This window comes from Lethenteron reissneri, chromosome 57, assembly GCF_015708825.2.
Source record: "Lethenteron reissneri isolate LAM-NWPU_2019-01 chromosome 57, ASM1570882v1, whole genome shotgun sequence".
NCBI classification, from domain to species: domain Eukaryota; kingdom Metazoa; phylum Chordata; class Hyperoartia; order Petromyzontiformes; family Petromyzontidae; genus Lethenteron; species Lethenteron reissneri.
The window spans coordinates 7,512,707-7,527,199 of NC_083835.1; the positions used below are offsets into that span (position 1 = coordinate 7,512,707).

The 14,493-nt window shown below is 52.6% G+C and overlaps 1 protein-coding gene across 5 annotated transcripts in view; it reads right to left on the reverse strand.

The window, feature by feature from the left end:
- LOC133357314 (muscleblind-like protein 2) overlaps positions 1 to 14,493 on the reverse strand; it is a 96,475-nt gene that overhangs the window by 66,358 nt on the left and 15,624 nt on the right. For 3 of the 5 annotated variants that reach the window (XM_061575199.1, XM_061575196.1, XM_061575195.1), the window contains exon 2: positions 7,019 to 7,451. The gene's annotated coding sequence lies outside the window, so the exon portion shown is untranslated. The remainder of the gene's footprint in view (positions 1 to 7,018; positions 7,452 to 14,493) is intronic. The other 2 variants (XM_061575198.1, XM_061575197.1) reach the window with 2 other exon arrangements.

Genomic DNA, 14,493 nt, shown 5'->3' on the forward strand with positions numbered 1-14,493 from the left:
AACCAGTGACATATACATCTCCAGAACGTGAAGAACCAGTGACATCTACATCTGCAGAACGTGAAGAACCAGTGACATATACATCTACAGAACGTGAAGAACCAGTGGCATCTACATCTACAGAACGTGAAGAACCAGTGGCATCTACATCTGCAGAACGTGAAGCACCAGTGGAATCTACATCTGCAGAACGCGAAGAACCAGTGGCATCTACATCTGCAGAACGTGAAGAACCAGTGGCATCTACATCTGCAGAACGTGAAGAACCAGTGGCAACTACATCTGCATAACGTGAACAAACAGTGGCATCTACATCTACAGAACGTGAGGAACCAGTGACATCTACATCTGCAGAACGTGAAGAACCAGTGGCATCTACATCTGCAGAACGTGAGGAACCAGTGGAATCTACATCTGCAGAACGTGAAGAACCAGTGGCATCTACATCTGCAGAATGTGAAGAACCAGTGGCATCTACATCTGCAGTACATAAAGAACCAGTGACATCTACATCTGCAGAACGTGAAGAACCAGTGGAATCTACATCTGCAGAACGTGAAGAACCAGTGGCAACTACATCTGCATAACGTGAACAAACAGTGGCATCTACATCTACAGAACGTGAGGAACCAGTGACATCTACATCTGCAGAACGTGAAGAACCAGTGGAATCTACATCTGCAGAACGTGAGGAACCAGTGGAATCTACATCTGCAGAACGTGAAGAACCAGTGGCATCTACATCTGCAGAATGTGAAGAACCAGTGGCATCTACATCTGCAGTACATAAAGAACCAGTGACATCTACATCTGCAGAACGTGAAGAACCAGTGGAATCTACATCTGCAGAACGTGAAGAACCAGTGACATCTACATCTACAGAACGTGAATAACCAGTGGCATCGACATCTACAAAACATGAAGAACCAGTGACATCTACATCTACAGAACGTGAAGAACCAGTGGCATCTACAACTGCAGAACATGAAGAACCAGTGGCGTCTACATCTGCAGAACGTGAAGAACCAGTGGCATCTACATCTACAGAACGTGAATAACCAGTGGCATCTACATCTGTAGAACATAAAGAACCAGTGGCATCTACATCTGCAGAACGTGAAGAACCAGTGGCATCTACATCTGCAGAACGTGAAGAACCAGTGGCACCTACATCTGCAGAACGTGACGAACCAGGGGCATCTACATCTGCAAAACGTGAAGAACCAGTGGCATCTACATCTGCAGAACGTGAAGAACCAGTGGCATCTACATCTACAGAACGTGAAAAATCAGTGGCATCTACATCTGTAGAACTTGAAGAACCAGTGGCATCTACATCTGCAGGAGGTGATGGTAGAGGTGGAAATGATGATGTTGATGATTGGCAGTGAGGATGATAATGATGGTGGCGGTGTTGATGATGATGATGGTGGCGGTGTTGATGGCAATGGCAGTTATGTCGGTGGTGGTGATTGCAGCGGTGGTGGTGGTGATGGGAGTGAAATGAATTGTGATGGCAAATGCTGATGATGACGTTGCTGCTGCTGCTACTGCTGCTACTGCTGCTGCTACTGCTGCTACTGCTGCTGCTACTGCTGCTGCTGCTACTGCTGCTGTCGCTACTTGACTCAGGGGGCGGTCAATCATCGACTTACGAACACAATTCGTTCCCGGGACCCATTCGTAAGTCAAACTGTTCGTAAGTCGGAAGACAATATAATTAATCCGTGGTATTTACACGCCCAAAGACAAAGGTTCCCCCGTCTAGCCTTAACAGACTGTAGGGGCAAGTGCTGTTAGCGAGTGGCACCTATGAAGGCCGGCACGGCACACGAGGGGGTGGGTGGCCAGCACCACGCCCGACCGCCTTTGTCTCCCCAGTGGCGATGTTACTACGCACCGCACCAGGTACTCATTTGAGGCTAAGTCGACCTAGGGGAGGCCCAGGACCGGTCCAAATAATCGTCACTGTGGTGTTGGCGGACGTGAGCGGGAATTGAACTCGGTGCTTAGCGCAGCGCGCTAACCGCTACACTGCCCAACGCCAACACCCGCCACGTGCCACTTAGTGACGGTGACGTCACCACAGCACCTGTGCCAGGCCAGGTGCACTACACTGCTCACGGACACACAACACACACACACACCGCACAGCGTGCACAAAGACACTCACTCGCAGACACACGCAGACTCACTTGCAGACACACATAAACAGACACACGCGCACATAGACAACAACAACAACAACCGCCATTCTCCACTAAGTGGCGGTGACGTCACCACGACGCTTGTGCCAGGCCATGTGCACCTTGAGGCCACGTGAAGTGTCGAACGCCCGCTGGCAGGAGGTCACGGGGCAGACCCAGCAGGTGCCACGGGTCGACTGACCGAGATGACCGAGATGACTGGCTGATGCACCACCTGTACCCCCTACTGTACCAACTTGCTGTGCTTTAGCCACCCGCAGACACACACATACAGACACACACACACAGACACACACACAAACACACACACACAAACACACAGACACACACACACAGACACACACCCGCAGACACACACACATAGACACTCACTCGCAGCATGAGACTCACTCTTTACGTCTCGCGGAGGGATCGCTCAGCTGAACAAAAATAGTGCCGTGTTTTAAGTCGATATTCAAAACGATAATGTTTCACGGAAGCTGGTTCTCGCAAGTCATCGCGTGTTCGCAAGTCAAGGACTGCCTGCACTAGAAACTACAAGTATAACCCGTAAAAACAAAGTTTTTCACTATAAATCCTTTATATGCGTGGCGGCTAGAGTCCTCTCGTCCTCTGGCTTGAGATGGCTGCCACCTATGGGTCAGATGATTGTCTGCCAGTATTAAACAATTGGTAATTAAATATTTAATTTGTTTTCCCTAAACAGTGTAAAATTTTGGAAAAAAATTTTCACGAACATAAATTGTCTCGCACAACGAGTCTGTGTGCAAAATGTCAGCTCGATTGGATCACGGAAAGTGGGTTAAAAAACGACCGAAAGATTTGCACGGTCGTAAGCAAGCAAGTGAACTTAATATAAAGGATTTAAAAATAAACGTTTTATTTTAACCAGGTCTGCTGAAGAAGTGGGAAGGGATATTCTGAGTCTCCCACGTTCTCTACCCGTCTGATACAGCAGACTTGTATAGAATTGCAACAGGACCTATCATCTCTGCTTTATTGTCCTAACACACCATTGGAACCTCATTTGCTAGTAAAAAATATGATAATTGTTTTTTTACCCTTCTATCTGGCAACAAAACTGACACTTTTTTTTACAAGGAGTCATGTTTACATAGACCACAATATCGTGCGCCTTTTGGCGTCATCTGGTCCAACCCATGTGAGACTAGGCTCTAAGAAAAGCTGTCTCGGGTGTGGACCAATCAACTTCAAGGTCAGTGCATATCATTATCAGAGTTGTGTGTTTTTTGTTTGCATTATGACCGCAGGTATTGTGGTCTATGCAAACATGACTCGTTTGTAAAAAAAGGTGTCAGTTTTGTTGCCAGATAGAAGGGTAAAAAAACAATTATCATATTTTTTACTGGCAAATGAGGTTCCAATGGTGTAAATGCTTCACCCCGAGCTCTCATACTCTGATGGTGCATTGTCTTTGAGTTGTGCGCCTTTTGGCGTCATCTGGTCCAACACCATGTGAGACTGGGCTCTAAGAAAAGCTGTCTCGGGTGTGGACCAATCAATTTCAAGGACAGTGCATATCATTATCAGAGTTGTGTGTTTTTTGTTTGCATTATGACTGCAGGTATTGTGGTCTATGCAAACACGACTCCTTGTAAAAAAGGTGTCAGTTTTGTTGCCAGATAGAAGGGTAAAAAAACAATTATCGTGTCCTAATACACTTAACTCAACTACTGAACGTTATATTTGACCAGGTTAGTCCACCCCCGATTGATCGACGCAACTCTTCTTCAAGAGCGAACTGGCGATCGCGAATCGTGCCTCAACGAAGCGACATCGTCATCGTCGTCGTGTGGAAATTTATAGCGGCAGCCAAGCGTTCTGTAACACGCCGTGGTGACGCTGATTCTAAATACGGAGGGAAGAAATCGGAGGACCCGGAGAAAAATCCACGCGACCACTGGGAGAGAGAGAGGGAAACACCGCAAACTCCAAATATACAGCTGGCAACAGGGTCGCGATCGAACCCACGACCTCCTGTACACCAGGCGAGGTAGTTAACATCTCTTAGCCACCGTGGTGATGATGATGAGAGAGAGACACGCAAACTCCAAATATACAGCTGGCAACAGGGTCGCGATCGAACCCACGACCTCCTGTACACCAGGCGAGGTAGTTAACATCTCCTAGCCACCGTGGTGATGATGATGAGAGAGAGACACGCAAACTCCAAATATACAGCAGGCATCAGGGTCGGCATCAAACCCACGACCTCCTGTATACCAGGCGAGGTAGTTAACATCTCCTAGCCAGCGTGATGATGATGAGAGAGACACACAAACTCCAAATATACAGCTGGCACCAGGGTCGGGATCAAACCCACGACCTCCTGTATACCAGGCGAGGTAGTTAACATTTCATAGCCACCGTGATGGTGATGAGAGAGAGACACGCAAACTCCAAATATACAGCAGGCACCAGAGTTGGGATCGAACCCACGACCTCCTGCATACCGGGCGAGGGAGTTAACATCTCCAAGCCACCGTGATGATGACAGAGAGAGAGACACGCAAACTCCAAATATACAGCTGGCGTCAGGGTCGGGATAGAACCCACGACCTCCTGTATACCTGGCGAGGTAGTTAACATCTCCTAGCCGCCGTGGTGATGATGAGAGACACACAAACTCCAAATATACAGCAGGCGTCAGGGTCGGGATCGAACCCACGACATCCTGTATACCAGGCGAGGTAGTTAACATCTCCTAGCCACCGTGATGGTGATGAGAGAGAGACACGCAAACTCCAAATATACAGCAGGCACCAGAGTTGGGATCGAACCCACGACCTCCTGCATACCGGGCGAGGGAGTTAACATCTCCAAGCCACCGTGATGATGACAGAGAGAGAGACACGCAAACTCCAAATATACAGCTGGCGTCAGGGTCGGGATAGAACCCACGACCTCCTGTATACCTGGCGAGGTAGTTAACATCTCCTAGCCGCCGTGGTGATGATGAGAGAGACACACAAACTCCAAATATACAGCAGGCGTCAGGGTCGGGATCGAACCCACGACATCCTGTATACCAGGCGAGGTAGTTAACATCTCCTAGCCACCGTGGTGATGATGATGAGAGAGACACCCAAACTCCAAATATACAGCAGCAGGCGTCAGGATCGGGATCGAACCCACGACCTCCTGCATACCGTGCGAGGTAGTTAACATCTTCTAGCCTCCATGGTGATGATGAGAGAGAGAGACACAAAAACTCCAAATATACAGCAGCAGGCGTCAGGGTCGGGATCAACCCCACGACCTCCTGTATACCAGGCGAGGTAGTCAACATCTCCTAGCCACCGTGATGATGATGAGAGAGAGACACGCAAACTCCAAATATACAGCTGGCACCAGGGTCGGGATCGAACCCACGACCTCCTGCATACCGTGCGAGGTAGTTAACATCTTCTAGCCTCCATGGTGATGATGAGAGAGACACAAAAACTCCAAATATACAGCAGCAGGCGTCAGGGTCGGGATCAACCCCACGACCTCCTGTATACCAGGCGAGGTAGTCAACATCTCCTAGCCACCGTGATGATGATGAGAGAGAGACACGCAAACTCCAAATATACAGCTGGCACCAGGGTCGGGATCGAACCCACGACCTCCTGCATACCGGGCGAGGTAGTCAACATCTCCTCGCCACCGTGATTATGATGATGAGAGAGAGAAACACACAAACTCCAAATATACAGCAGCAGGCGTCAGGGTCGGGATCGAACCCACGACCTCCTGCATACCAGGCGAGCTAGTCAACATCTCCTAGCCACCGTGGTGATGACGAGAGAGAGACACGCAAACTCCAAATATACAGCTGGCACCAGGGTCGGGATCGAACCCACGACCTCCTGCATACTGTGTCAGGTAGTTAACATCTGGCTACCGTGGCTGGGATTTGAACCTGCAACTCTTCCGATGGCGAGATGCCAACTTGACCACTGGACAGCCACCTGGACCCAACATTAATCTACGTTCCCCAGCACGCACAGAGCCGCCCCTGTGCTGCCGAGCGGTGGTGGTGGTCGCGGTACCCTGCGAAATTCCAGAAAACATCACGGACGGCTGTGTGGGTTTCATGCTGATGATGATGTTGCTGCCGATGATGATGTTGCTGCCGATGATGATGCCAGTGCTGCTGCGGTTGATGATGCTGCTTATGATGATACTGCTGCTGTTGATGCTGCTGCTTATGATGATACTGCTGGTGATACTGCTGATGATGATGTTGCTGCCGATGATGATGCCAGTGCTGCTGCTGTTGATGCTGCTGCCTATGATGATACTGCTGCTGTTGATGCTGCTGCTGATGGTGATGCTGATGCTGTTGATGCTGCTGCTGATGATGTTCATGCTGATGCTGCTGCTGTTGATGGTCCTGCTGCTGATACTGCCGATGATGATGTTGCTGCCGATGATGATGATGTTGCTGCCGATGATGATGCCAGTGCTGCCGCGGTTGATGATGCTGCTTATGATGATGCTGCTGCTATTGATGCTGCTTATGATGTTCCTGCTGCTGTTGATGCTGCTGATGATGATGCTGGTGCTGATGACGATGATGCCGGCGGTGGCGGCGGTGGCGGTGGCGGCGCTGGTGGTGGTGGTGCTGGTGGTGGCGGCGGCGGCGGTGGTGGTGGTGGCGGTGGTGGTGGCGCTGGTGGTGCTGGTGGTGGTGGCGGTGGCGGTGGTGCTGGTGGTGGTGGTGGCGGTGGTGGTCGTGGCGGCGGTGGTGGCGGTGGTGGTGGTGCCGCCGATAAACCCTCAATCGATCCGCCGTAGGTACGTACCTCCGGAGTGAGGAGGAGGAGGAAGACGGGGGTGGAAGTCAGACTCCGCGCTCGCCTCGGGGGTGGGGGGGGGGGTGGTGGTGGTGGCGGTGGGTGGCTGCCAATCCTCGCCCCCTCGCTCTCCACGCTCTCTTCGTCCGCTCCGCTCGCTCGCCCGACGATCAGCGATCAGAAGCGGCGATCCGACGGGAACTCGTTGGGATGCTGCCGGACGGCGCGGCGCATCTCACGCGGGCGGCGGCCTCGGTGACGCCGGCGCAGCGCGCGGACGTTGCGCGGACGTTGGGCGGACGTTGGGCGGACGTTGAGTGGACGAGCTGGCAATGGGTGGCCAAGCGAGAGGGGGGGGGGGGATGTCGCGGTTCACTCCCCCGGTGCTTCCCGGCGATCTGCGGCGCTCCGGCGTGCGTCAGTCCGTGCGTGCGTCGGCTTTCTAGCGGAGGCATGAAATTTCACACGGAAAGTTCACAACTGCTGCTGCTACTTCTACTGCTGCTGCTGCTGCTGGAGACCGGGGCTGGCGTGATACCGCGCTGCGTCAGCAGAAGCAGCAACAGTAGAAGTAGCAGCAGTAACAGCAGCAGTAGAAGTAGCAGCAGTCAAAGTAGCAGTAACAGCAGCAGCAGAAGTAGCAGCAGCAGAAGTAGCAGCAGTAGACGCAGCAGCAGTAGAAGTAGCAGCAGTAGACACAGCAGCAGTAACAGCAGCAGTAGAAGCAGCAGCAGCAGTAACAGCAGCAGTAGAAGTAGCAGCAGTAGACGCCGCAGCAGTAACAGCAGCAAGTAGAAGTAGCAGCAGCAAAAGTAGCAGCAGAAGTAACAGCAGCAGTAACAGCAGTAAAAGTAGCAGCAGTAGACACAGCAGCAGTAACAGCAGCAACAGTAACAGCAGCAGCAGCAACAGCAGCAGTAACAGCAGTAACAGCAGCAGTAGAAGCAGCAGCAGTAACAATGTCACCATCAGCACTTGCCATCACGATTAATTTCACTCCCATCACCACCACCACCACCGCTGCCATCACCACCACCACCGCTGCCATCACCACCACCACCACCACCGCTGCCATCACCACCACCACCACCGCTGCCATCACCACCACCACCACCGCTGCCATCACCACCGCCGACACAACTGCCATTGCCAACAAAAACACCGTGACCTCCACCACCACCACCATCACCAACTACACACACACACACCACCATCATCACACACCACCATCATCACCGACTACACACACACACACCACCACCATCATCACACACCACCATCATCACTGACTACACACACACACACCACCACCATCATCACACACCACCACCATCACCAACTACACACACACACCACCACCACCATCATCACACACCACCATCATCACCGACTACACACACACACCACCATCATCACACACCACCACCAACTACACACACACACACCACCATCATCACCAACTACACACACACACCACCACCATTACACACCACCACCATCATCACCAACTACACACACACACACCACCACCACCATCATCACACACCACCATCATCACCAACTACACACACACACACACCACCACCATCATCATCACACACCACCACCATCACCAACTACACACACACACCACCATCATCACACACCACCACCATCATCACCAACTACACACACCACCATCATCATCACACCACCATCATCACCGCAAAAAATCATCATCATCTGCACCTACACCTCTACCATCACCAACCACCACCTCTAACATCACCATCTCCACCACCACAATACCATGAGCACATCAGCATTCACAGTGAACACCATCACCACTCGTAAAGGTTTTTGGGTTTGATCGCGTCAATATGAATGTGTCGTAACCCTCCCTCCGCCACCCGACACAGCCAGCAAGGGATTTGTCACGTAAACAACGCGTCAATCACTATGAGACATCTCCTTTACCAGTGGCAAAATATAGTGATAAGTTTTTACCCTTTCAACTGGTACAAAAACTGACACCTTTATACAAGGCATCATGTTTGCAATAACCACAACACAAGCAGTCAAAATGCAAACAAAAAGAAACAACTCTGATGATGATAATGATATGCACTGTCCTTGAAGTTGATTGGTCCACACCCGAGACAGCTTTTCTTAGAGCCTAGTCTCCATTGGTGTTGGACCAGATGACGCCAAAAGGCGCAATAAACGCGTCAATCAGTTACCACACCAGGGGGTGTTGGAGAGTAAATCCACAACATTAACAATTTGAGTAACGGCACTTGCCCCAACAACCTGAACAGACTGTCGGGGTAAGTGCCATTAACGAGTAGCAGCAGCTATGAAGGCCGGCACGGCATACGAGGGGGTGGGTGCCAGCACCACGCCCGGCCGCCTTTGTCTCCCCAGTGGTGATGTTTACGACACACCGCACCCAGTACTCATTTGAGGCTGAGTCGACCTAGGGGAGGCCCAGGACCGGTTCAGATAATCGTCACTGGGTGTTGGTGGCCGTGAGCGGGAATCGAACTCGGGTCGCCGGGTTCGTAGCGCAGCGCTAACCGCTCCCCACGCATTCACCGACACCACGACCACCATCATCATCATCGTCGTCGTCGTCGTCACCATCGTCACAGAATGTTCACATTCTGCACCGCAGCGTGAAATATAGTTTTGGCGGCAGAGAGAGAAGCACGTGGCACTCGGTTTTACCCTGCCCCCTTCCAGTAGGGGGAGGGGGCGGGTGTGTGAGTGTGTCAGCGGTTAGGGGGGCGATGAGTGAGTGGTTGGGTGAGTGAGCGAGCGGGTGGGTGACTCAATGGGCGAGAGGGTGAGTGCGTGAGTGAATGAGTGAGTTGTGGCTGGGTGAGTAGATGGGGGTGAGCATTTGGGTTGGTGAATGGGTGAGTGTTTGGGTGAGTTCTTGGGCGAGTGAATGTTTGGGTGGACGAGTTGGTGCGCGTTTGAGTGAGTGAGCGGTTTGGTGGGTGAGTGTTTTGGGCGAGTGAGTGGATGGGTGGTTGTGTGGATAGATAAACGAGTGGCTGAGTGGGTGCACGTTTGAGCGAGTGAGCGAGCGGTTTGGTGGGCGAGTGTTTGGGTGTGTGGGTGAGTATTTGGGTGTGTAAGCGAGTGAGTGTTTGGGTGTGTGAGCGAGTGAGTGGTTGGGTGTGTGAGCGAGTGAGTGGTTGGGTGTGTGAGCGAGTGAGTGGTTGGGTGTGTGAACGAGTGAGTGGTTGGGTGTGTGAGCGAGTGAGTGGTTGGGTGTGTGAGCGAGTGAGTGGTTGGGTGTGTGAGCGAGTGAGTGGTTGGGTGTGTGAGCGAGTGAGTGGTTGGGTGTGTGAGCGAGTGAGTGGTTGGGTGTGTGAGCGAGTGAGTGTTTGGGTGTGTGAGCGAGTGAGTGGTTGGATGTGCGAGCGAGTGAGTGGTTGGGTGTGCGAGCGGTTATGTAACCGAGTGAACGAGCCAGCCTTCAGGAGGGGCCCGCTAACAGCACTCGCCCCAACAGCCACAGGAGAGACGTGGGAGGGCATCTTGCGTCTGGTGTGGCCTCTAGTGTGGTGGCCGGACACAGCGTGGAGGCGACTCTCTGCCCGCCACGCATAGAGCACAGAGCGCACAGAGCGCACCACGTGTCCCGTGGTGGATCAGCGGCGGCTAAAGACACGTGGGGCGGAGCGGGGACGGAAACCGCAAGAGATCCGCGTCGGGATGAAATCGATTTGGCGACTTTAAAAATTGCGGGAGAGTTCAAAGTTCATGTATTAGGTATAGCCCTGTGAGCCATTCGGCTCTTGAATCGGGTGCAACCGCAACAAACAAAAAACTAAAACATGAACAAAAAACATCTTAAAGTGACTAAGTGCAAACAGAAAATCCAAGAAAAGACAGCAAAATATTGCAGAAAAAAGCACCGTACACACCAACGCTGTGTGCAAAAATCCCAATGGGATGCAAGTCAAACAACAACAGCAACAACCACAAGACAACTTAGATTAAGGCCATCAGTCTAACTCTGTACTACAACAACACAAACAGGGCCAAACCGAAAAACTTTTCGGAAATCACCGAGAGGAATCGCCGCGGCACCAAGTGGGTTGAGCCAGCTGCTTCACCCGAGTCGCGCGAATTTGCACAAATGCGCTGTCGGGAGAGACGCAACAAAACACGTTCCTTCGGAGTGGCCAGGTAGGAACTTGGTTGGACAGCGCATTCGTGCACGACAGACAGACAAATAATCCCTGGTGGGCAGTGTGGAACCTGTTGTTCCTACCTGTATACAAGATCACTTGACTTTAGGTAGCCAGGCAGACAGCCCCCTGAATTATCGCCCCCTTAGGCCCCTCCCCTGACCCCCTTTCCCTTAGGCCCCTCCCCTGACCCCCCCCCCCCCTCAGGCCCCTCCCCTGATCACCCCCCCCATATCCTCAGGCCCCTCCCCTGACCCCCCTTCTGTTAGGCCCCTTCCCTGAGCACCCCCCCCCCCATATCCTTAGGCACCTCCCCTGACCCCCCCTCCCTCAGGGCCCTCCCCTGACCCCCCCCCCCCTCAGGCCCCTCCGCTGACCCCCCCTCCCCTCAGGCCCCTTTCATGACTCCCCCCTTCCTTAGGCCCCTCCCCTGACCCTCCTCCCTTAGGCCCCTCCCCTCTCCGTACCCGGCAGTAGGTCTCCACCAATCAAATTAGCTGTGTGTATTCTATATTTATTTATGCACGACAGACAGACAGACAGCTAAATAATCCCTGGTGGGCAGTGTGGAACATTGTTGCTACCTGTACAAGTGACACGCAGGCGACATCATGCCTCCTCCTTCCAATGTAGAACAAAGCGAAACTCAACACGCTCGACCATGCAACGCGCCACCGTGTGTGGCCCTTGAAGAAATTTTGGTCAAAATCTGCAAGGCCCGTTTCATGCTATGCTGAACTTATTTCGCTCTGTGCGTCTCTGTGTGTCTCTGTGGGTCTCTGTGTGTCTCTGTGGGTCTCTGTGCGTCTCTGTGGGTTTCTGTGTGTCTCTGTGGGTCTCTTCTGTGAGTCTGTGGGTCTCTGTGGGTCTCTGTGTGTCTCTCTGTGGGTCTCTGTGGGTCTCTGTGGGTCTCTGTGTGTCTCTCTGTGGGTCTCTGTGTGTCTCTGTGGGTCTCTGTGGGTCTCTGTGAGTCTCTGTGGGTCTCTTCTGTGAGTCTGTGGGTCTCTGTGGGTCTCTGTGAGTCTCTGTGGCTCTCTGTGCGTCTCTGTGGGTCTCTGTGGGTCTCTGTGGGTCTCTGTGCGTCTCTGTGGGTCTCTGTTGGTCTCTGTGGGTCTCTGTGGGTCTCTGTGCGTCTATGTGCGTCTCTGTGGGTCTCTGTGGGTCTCTGTGGCTCTCTGTGGGTCTCTGTGGGTCTCTGTGCGTCTCTGTGGGTCTCTGTGGCTCTCTGTGGCTCTCTGTGGGTCTCTGTGGGTCTCTGTGGCTCTCTGTGGGTCTCTGTGGGTCTCTGTGCGTCTCTGTGCGTCTCTGTGGGTCTCTGTGCGCCTCTGTGAGTCTCTGTGAGTCTCTGTGGGTCTCTGTGTCTCTGTGGGTCTCTGTGCGTCTATGTGTCTCTGTGTGTCTCTGTGGGTCTCTGTGCGTCTCTGTGCATCTCTGTGCGTCTCTGTGCGTCTCTGTGTGTCTCTGTGTGTCTCTGTGGGTCTCTGTGTCTCTGTGGGTCTCTGTGCGTCTCTGTGGGTCTCTGTGCGTCTCTGTGTGTCTCTGTGGGTCTCTATGCGTCTCTGTGGGTCTCTGTGGGTCTCTGTGTCTCTCTGTGCGTCTCTGTGTCTCTGTGGGTCTCTGTGCGTCTCTGTGCGTCTCTGTGTCTCTGTGTGTCTCTGTGCGTCTCTGTGGGTCTCTGTGCGTCTCTGTGGGTCTCTGTGGGTCTCTGTGTCTCTGTGGGTCTCTGTGGATCTCTGTGTGTCTATGTTGGTCTCTGTGCGTCTCTGTGGGTCTCTGTGGGTCTCTGTGTATCTTTGTGGCTCTCTGTGTGTCTCTGTGCGTCTCTGTGCGTCTCTGTGGGTCTCTGTGAGTCTCTGTGGGTCTCTGTGGGTCTCTGTGGGTCTCTGTGTGTCTCTGTGGGTCTCTGTGGGTGTCTGTGGGTCTATGTGGGTCTCTGTGGGTATCTGTGGGTCTCTGTGGCTCTCTGTGGATCTCTGTGGGTCTCCGTGGGTTTACTGTGCGCTCCACATTGTGAGTTGCATGCCCACAGTCACACCACTGTGGCCGTGTCTTTATCTCTATAAATATGTACCTCTCTGTCACCTCTTCGTGTCTCTTATCGGTCTCTGTCTCTACGTATCTCCGTGTACATCTTTATTGGTCTCGATGTATCACCTCCCTTGTGCCTCCGCGTGCCTCTCGACTTGCACGCCTCTAAGGGTTTTACGACACGGCCGCCGCCGCCGATACGTTTGCGGATGTGCCGTCAAACCCCGGCCACACCACCGGGCCGAGAAGCCAGGATCCGCCACGCCAACGAAACGTGCCGGTCGCAATTCAAACGCGCTCGAACCCGAGGAAAGAAAACCGCCGGCTCGCCACAAGCCCTACGGGGACCACAAACTCCGACGTGGCGAAGCGACGCGATGTGGAACGTCTTGAATGGGGGCGGGAGGGGCTGGCGGGGGGGGGGGTGAAATCGGAGGTGCAGTAAGAAGACGCGGTGGGGGAGGGGGGGGCAGGTGGGGGGCAGGCGGGAAGACGGCGAATTAAGTTGAACCGTCAGCGAGCGACCGGTTGTAACCACATGCGAGCGACCGGTTGCAACCAAATGCGAGCGACCGGTTGCGACATGAGAGCAACTGGTTGCAACCACATGCGAGCGACGGGTTGTGACCAAATGCGAGCAACCGGTTGCGACATGAGAGCAACTGGTTGCAACCACATGCGAGCGACCGGTTGCAACCACATGCGAGCGACGGGTTGAGACCAAATGCAAGCAACCGGTTGCAACCTAATGCGAGCAATCGGTTGTGACATGAGAGCAACTGGTTGCAACCACATGCGAGCGACGGGTTGAGACCAAATGCGAGCAACCGGTTGCAACCTAATGCGAGCAATCGGTTGCAACGAAATGCGAGCAACCGGTTGCAACCGGGGTTCAACACAAGCGATTCCCACATTGGGCTTTACTTGAAACCAATGCAGGCCAACTGCCCAGATGTTTATAGGCAATGTCTGGTTTTGACATTCAGCATATTTTCTTGTTTCTTTCGGTAAAGTCACGTAGAATGGAAATAATAAAATAATAAAAATAAAACATAATAAAATAATAGAATTATTTTTTTTATTTTATTATGTTTTATTTGTATTATTTTATTATTTCCATTCTACGTGACTTTACCGAAAGAACCAAGAAGATGAATCCCTGCAGTCACGAAAGCTTTAAATCGAAATTCAGCATCTCATCAGCAGCGCCAGGCTTTGCTTGAAACCAATGCACATGAACTGCCCAGATGTTTCTAGGCAAAGGGCCCATCC